Source organism: Heptranchias perlo, chromosome 1 (assembly GCF_035084215.1).
Source record: "Heptranchias perlo isolate sHepPer1 chromosome 1, sHepPer1.hap1, whole genome shotgun sequence".
In the NCBI taxonomy this organism is placed as follows: domain Eukaryota; kingdom Metazoa; phylum Chordata; class Chondrichthyes; order Hexanchiformes; family Hexanchidae; genus Heptranchias; species Heptranchias perlo.
In genome coordinates this window covers 92,718,137-92,724,280 of record NC_090325.1, presented here as the reverse complement: position 1 = coordinate 92,724,280, position 6,144 = coordinate 92,718,137, and the positions used below count along the sequence as shown (strand labels likewise).

Genomic DNA, 6,144 nt, shown 5'->3' with positions numbered 1-6,144 from the left:
GCTGTTTGAGACCTTGCTGTGTGCAAATTGGCTGCTATGTTTCCTACATTACAACATTGACTATACTACAAAAGTACTTTGTTGGCTGTAAAGCGCTTTGGGACATCCTGAGGTTGCGCCTGAAAGGCACCATATAAATGCAAGTTATTACTTTCTTTTAATACAAAGAGCATTTCACCAGTACAGAATTCGCCAAATGTTTCTAAATCACTTTGGGTACAATGAATTTACTTTTAAGTGTGCGGTAATTGTGGTTACATAGCTAAACACAGTTGTTATTTTGAAAACCATATTAAGGCGAATCATCAATTGATCTGATTTTTTTGGTGGCGTTGGGTGAGGGAAGATTGTTGACCAGGACACAGGGAGAACTCCCCAATCTTCTTTGAAAAGTGCTGTTGAATCTTTGACATCCACCTGAACCACCTGAGTGTGTTCTTCTGAAGGTGGAGCAGACAGTTATTTAACGTCTCATCTGAAGACAGATGAATACAATTTGATTATAAAGACAGAATTTATATCATCTGAAAGCTGTTTTAACAATACAAAATACAATACAAAAATAATTGGGCCAAACTTTGCTGAAATGGCGTGATGTGCGATGCATGCTGTTAAACGGGCATTTGCACTCTCCGTTCATCTTGCACTATACTTACGCCAAAATTTGCTGGAAGATCAATCCCGCTAAGGCGCAGTGAACTCAATGACGAATCAGAGACCTTGTTCACGGCGCAGCCAATGGCTTACCTCACAGGCCAACTACACGTTAAAAAGCTGAGAACAGATCCCATAACTCAGTGAGGCTTGGCACTGGGAAGTAGGTGAGCTGCATGTTCTGAAATCATCTTAAATCAATTTTAAAAAGTTAATTTCAGTTAAAAACAAAATTTTGTAAAACACTGTAAAAAGTAATTTCCAGTGTCTGCACAACCTCTTTTCCACAGGGATGTTGTAAGAGGAGGCAAAGAAATGGGCCCAAAACTTTGGGAACGAGGACCTGCGTGCCCTACTGGATGAGGTCGAGCTTCAGCGAGACTGACTACTGGGGATATCAAGGGCAAGGGTTCCCTGCGAGGTGAGTCAGGTTGTGTGGAGGGAGGTGGCTGACGCCCTCAGTGACATGTCGGTAATACAACGCTTGGGCGACCAGTGCTGTGAAAAGTACAACGACCTAACCAGGGCAGGCAAGGTCAGCATTCTCTGGACTTTAATTCAGAACTCAACATTTTATTAAAAGTAGTAGAGAAAAATAATCAAAAGTTGTCTGTCTCAGTAACAGGATTTTTAAAGAAAGGCTTGAGCTGGCAAGGAGTTGTCCTTTTAATTCAGTGTTTGGAGAGGGGAAGGGGGGATGATCAGGTGCTTTTAGGCTGAGATGTATTTGTTTAGTCAGAGCAGAATCCAAAGGTAATTTAAAGTCTCTTGCTGGGGGAAACAACCTTTTCAAAGTGATCTGCTGATGAATTTGACCGCTTCATGTCTCTGCTGAAGAAAACACTGCAATGTCTGCAAATTCCCGTCACTACGACACCTGCACCTCTCGCGCACCAACTCACCTAACCTTTTATCTGTGTTCTCCCCGCAGGTCAGATTGCCGCGTAACATGTGGGAGCATGCGAGAACCAAAGGAAGAACCCTCTACTTTATGGACCTTACTCGACATGAGGAGTGGGCCCTGCAGCTATAGGAATACCATGGTGAGCACCTATGGGCCAAGCTGAGGTTGATGGTGTATGTGTGTTGCCAGGTGAGTTTCAGAGTCTCCTGCTTGGTCACCCGGTCAGCAATCCGACCAAGGATAAGACTAAGAGTAGGCCTGATAGAGACATTTGAAATTATGCAGGGGTTCGATAGGTTGATGTGGAGAAATTGTTCCCCCTTGTGGGTGCAGGGTGGGAGGAGGAAATTAGAATGAGAGGATGCTCGTGTGGCGTGTAACCACTGACATAGACCACTTGGGTCGAATGGCCTTTTACCATGTTGTTAGATTGAATGTAATATTGACTATGTAATCTGAGGAATGGACATGCTGCACTATTGTAACCTTTTATCTTTCCTTCCCACAGCTCCACACTGGCCAGAGGGCATGAGGGCGGAGGGCACTTAGGCAGCAACTGAGGAGGAGGAGGAACAGGGGGATCAGGAGGAAGATGAGGAGGCTAAGCACTTCATTGGGAGAAGGCGGGAGAAGTGGCACGAGTACACCCATCCTCACACTGCACCATGAGGGTACTGATGTGGAGAGGATGTGTGACCGTGGTCACCTGCCTCATACCCTCCCATTAGAGCGGCACCTTCTTACCGAATCCGGGCCCCTCCCGCTCTACAGCAGGTGAACTCGCCTTCCCACTCGCAGGCAACTGCGATGTACGAATCGTCCCCCGGGGTCTGGTGAGACGGGGTTGAGAGAGCCCGTGGTCAGAGTCTGACCTGTTGGGGATCAGAGAGCATTGGGAGGCAAGGGTGTGAGGGATTGGGTGTCCCCCTACCTGTAGGGTCCACATCCTCTTGCTCATTCTCACCCCCAGCAGCCCTGAGTCGCCCTTAGCTCTACGGAATTGCTTGGAAATAGTTTGAAATTTAAGTTTATGAGAAATTATGCACGCTTTGTTCTTTCAAAAATTGTTGAACAAAATTTCCATTTAAAGTGTTGTTACAAACAAAGTTTGGCACAATTTCCAATATTATGCACTTTTTTAATTGTATACCTCAACAGTGTTACCACTGCTGCTGCTTAGCTTACAGGCAATGATGTAGACATGTTCATTGTCGAATAGTTATTTACTACTGTTTGAAACAATTGTACCTGAAGTGTTGTAACAGGAAAGTTTTTGCACAATTTCTAATGCTGTGCACTACTTTATAACTGACTACCTCAATGCTGCCTATTAATTCTTGACCACCTTCCTTGTTGCAACTGCTGTGTTTGCTGCCAACAATGCTGCTTTGTGTAGAGGGGTGTGGAACTTGCCATTTGTTTCTGCCGGTTTTAAAACATTTCAGTTTTCAGTAGTTGTCCCTTGTTGAGTTTTTGTGATGAAAGTTTACTACTTCTTTGATCCCACCTGCTTTTACATTGACGTTGTTTGCTGACTGTTTGTTATTGCACTGTTATAGTGAATAAAAGTTCAATTGTTTGTTTCAATCCTGCCTGTCTTTCTTTGCACAGGGATCAGTCCATGGCAACATTTTTCCATGGCAACTCCATTCGGCTGGTGTGACTTTGAAGGGGAGGGAGGGGGAAACGAGGTTTGGGGGTGGGGAGGGATGGTGGTTATCATTGTCCAAACATCTGAGCCACCAGCTGTTCTCTGACTGCGCTGGCTGCTGCCAATGCCTCCTTCCGGCCAATGCCTTCCAAGGCCGCCAACATCCATGAGCCCAGCATCAGGATCCTTCGGTTCTTTGGAATTCTTTACCCCAAAAAGCTGAGAAGGCTGAGTCATTGAATACATTCAAGGCTGAGTTAGACAAATTTTTGATCAGCAAGGGAGTCAAAGGGAATGGGGAAAGGGCGGGAAAGTGGAGTTGAGGTTAAAAATCAGATCAGCTATGATCTCATTAAATGGTGGAGCAGGCTCGAGGGGCCGAATGGCCTACTCCTGCTCCTATCTCTTATGGTTGGTCTTATGGTTTCATGGGCACCTTGACTGGATAAGCCAGTCCAATGCTTTCACCTTCTTAACGCATAGCGAGAGGTGGGGATCTTGAAAATAAGGAGGCTCCACAGCTTTAATTTTCTCTATGCTAGCTTCCCAGCTGCTAGAGAGATTGACTACTGAGTCTGGTAACAGGGTTTAACAATCAAGCAAACTACTCTGTCCTGGATGGTGTCGAGCTCCTTGAGTGTTGTTGCAGCTGCACCCATCCAAGTGAGTCGTGAGTACTCTATCGCACTCCTGACTTGAACCTTGCAGACCTTGGAGAGGCTTTGAGGGGTCAGGAAGTACATAGGAACAGGAATAGGCCATTCAGCCCCTTGAGCCTGTTGCGCCATTCAATGAGATCATGGCTGATCTGTAACCTAACTCCATCCACCCACCTTGGCTCCATAATCCCTTAATACCCTTGGCTAGCAAAAATCTATCGATCTCAGATTTTAAATTATTAATTGAGCTAGCATCTACTGCTTTTTGTGAGAGAGAGTTCCACACTTCTACCACTCTTTGCGTGAGGAAGTGTTTCCTAACATCTCTCCTGATTGGCCAGACTCTGATTTTAAGGTTAAGTCCCCTTGCCGTAGACTCCCCCACCAGCAGAAAAAGTTTCTTTCTATCTACCCTATCAATTCCTTTCAAAATCCTAAAAACCTCAATCAAATCACCCCTTAATCTTCTATATTCCAGGGAATACAGGCCTAGTTTATATTATCTCTCATAATCTAACCATTGGAGCCCTGGTTAGATTATAAGAGATAATATTCTGGTAACATTCTGGTGAATCTGTGCTGCACTACTTCCAAGGCCAACATATTCTTTCTAAGGTTCGGGTCCCGTAACTGTACACAGTACTCCAGATGTGCTCTAATCAGGGCTTTGTATAGTTGGGGCAAAACTTCCACTTTATTCTAGCCCTCTAGTTATAAAGGCTAACGTTCCATTAGCCTTTTTGATTATTTTTTGTACCTGAGTAAGCCACTCATCGCAAAGTACCTAGCTTCTTGTAGCCACGATGTTGATGGGGCTGGTTGAGTTAAGTTTCTGGTCAGTGGTGACCCCCAAGATGTTGATGGCAGGGGACTCAGCAATGATGGTGCTGTTGAAGGTCAAAGGGAGATGGTTGCGCTTTCTTTTGTTCAAGATGATCATTACCTGGTACCTATGTGGTGTGACTGTTACCTGTCAATTGTCAGCCCAAGCCTGGATGTTATTTAGGTCCTGCTGTCAGCTGGCATATGCTGCTTCATTATTGGAGGAGTTGTGAATGGAGTTTAACACTGTGGAATGGTCAGAGAACAGCCCCACTCCATCTTATGATGGAGAAAAGGTCATTGATGAAGCAGATGAAGATGGTTGTGCTGAGGACTGTTCTCTGAAGAACTGCTATCCTGGTGCTGTGATGACTGGCCTCCAACAACTAGAACCATCTCCCTTTGTGTCAGGTTTGATTCCAGCCACTGGATAGTTTTTCCCGTTGACCCCAATTGACCTCAGTTTTGTCAGGGCTCCTTGGTGCCATACTCAATTGAGTTCTGCCTTGAATATATATGAAAAATGCTGGACAGGAAAAGAGCTACTTTCAAGGGCAGCTATTCTCACCTCTCCTTGGGCATCCAGTTCTTGCATCCATGTGTGGATCAAGGCTGTGATGAGGCCTGGAGCCGAGTGCTTACAGAGTGAAGCACTTACTGCACTTTTAATCTTTCCAAAGACAGTAAAAGTGCAGTAGGCATTTCAAAGAAGTTAAAGCTGATTCCTGGGTAACATCCAGGAATTTGGCAATATTGCATTTCTGGGACAGGGCACATGCAGTTTGCAAATAGAGCTTAAACCAGAAATTGCAAGTGTATTTCCCAGCATGAAGTCTGCTTCCAAAGCCTACCATCCCCTCCCATGATTCACAGAACCCCTGGGGCATCACTCCCAGTGTTCTTAAAGGTGACACCCCCTCCCACTAATGGATGGAAAATCATGGAAAGTGCTCCATTCAAGTCGAGTACCTTTGGAAAATCAGCCCTTTCGTCATGCTGCGATTAAACTGATTTACAGACCTTCCTGTTTGAATGGTACTGATTTACAGTGAAATCCATTATTGCCCTGGGCACAAAAACAATTCATTTTTGTGTGTTTATACTGTAGCTACTGACCTGAGACCCAATAGCTACAACATCTGTTCCAGCAGAGCAGTACCTTTTTTCTATTGCTTGGCTCCTGCCTGGCTCCCAATTGAATTATCCATGACCAAGAGAAAGCTCTAAGCAGACCTGCTTATACCGATGTGCTCCTAGCTATTAAATTTTGAATGTCATGAGTTTGTGTGGGCAGGAGCCCTTGAGCAGTTTGAAACCAGGTTTGACACCACACTGGAGTTATATTCCATGCAGAGCTAAACCAAAGCAGTATGAGACTCTATCCTCTAGAGGGTTTCACACCTCTTCTCTAGAGTCAGGTTGGCATCCAACTCTACTTTATGTTGCCCTTTAGC

The 6,144-nt window shown here is 45.0% G+C and overlaps 1 long non-coding RNA gene across 3 annotated transcripts; it reads left to right on the top strand.

The window, feature by feature from the left end:
- Nucleotides 1-795: 795 nt before the first annotated feature.
- LOC137334710 (uncharacterized) lies at nucleotides 796-3,145 on the top strand. 3 transcript variants are annotated; one of them, XR_010966217.1, is made up of 3 exons: nucleotides 796-821; nucleotides 945-1,747; nucleotides 2,067-3,145. It is a non-coding gene; the product is annotated as an uncharacterized lncRNA (long non-coding RNA). The 3 variants fall into 3 exon arrangements; XR_010966219.1 differs by lacking the exon at nucleotides 796-821 and having other exon boundaries at nucleotides 851-1,075; nucleotides 1,586-1,747; XR_010966215.1 differs by lacking the exon at nucleotides 796-821 and having other exon boundaries at nucleotides 851-1,747.
- The last annotated feature ends 2,999 nt before the right edge of the window (nucleotides 3,146-6,144 follow it).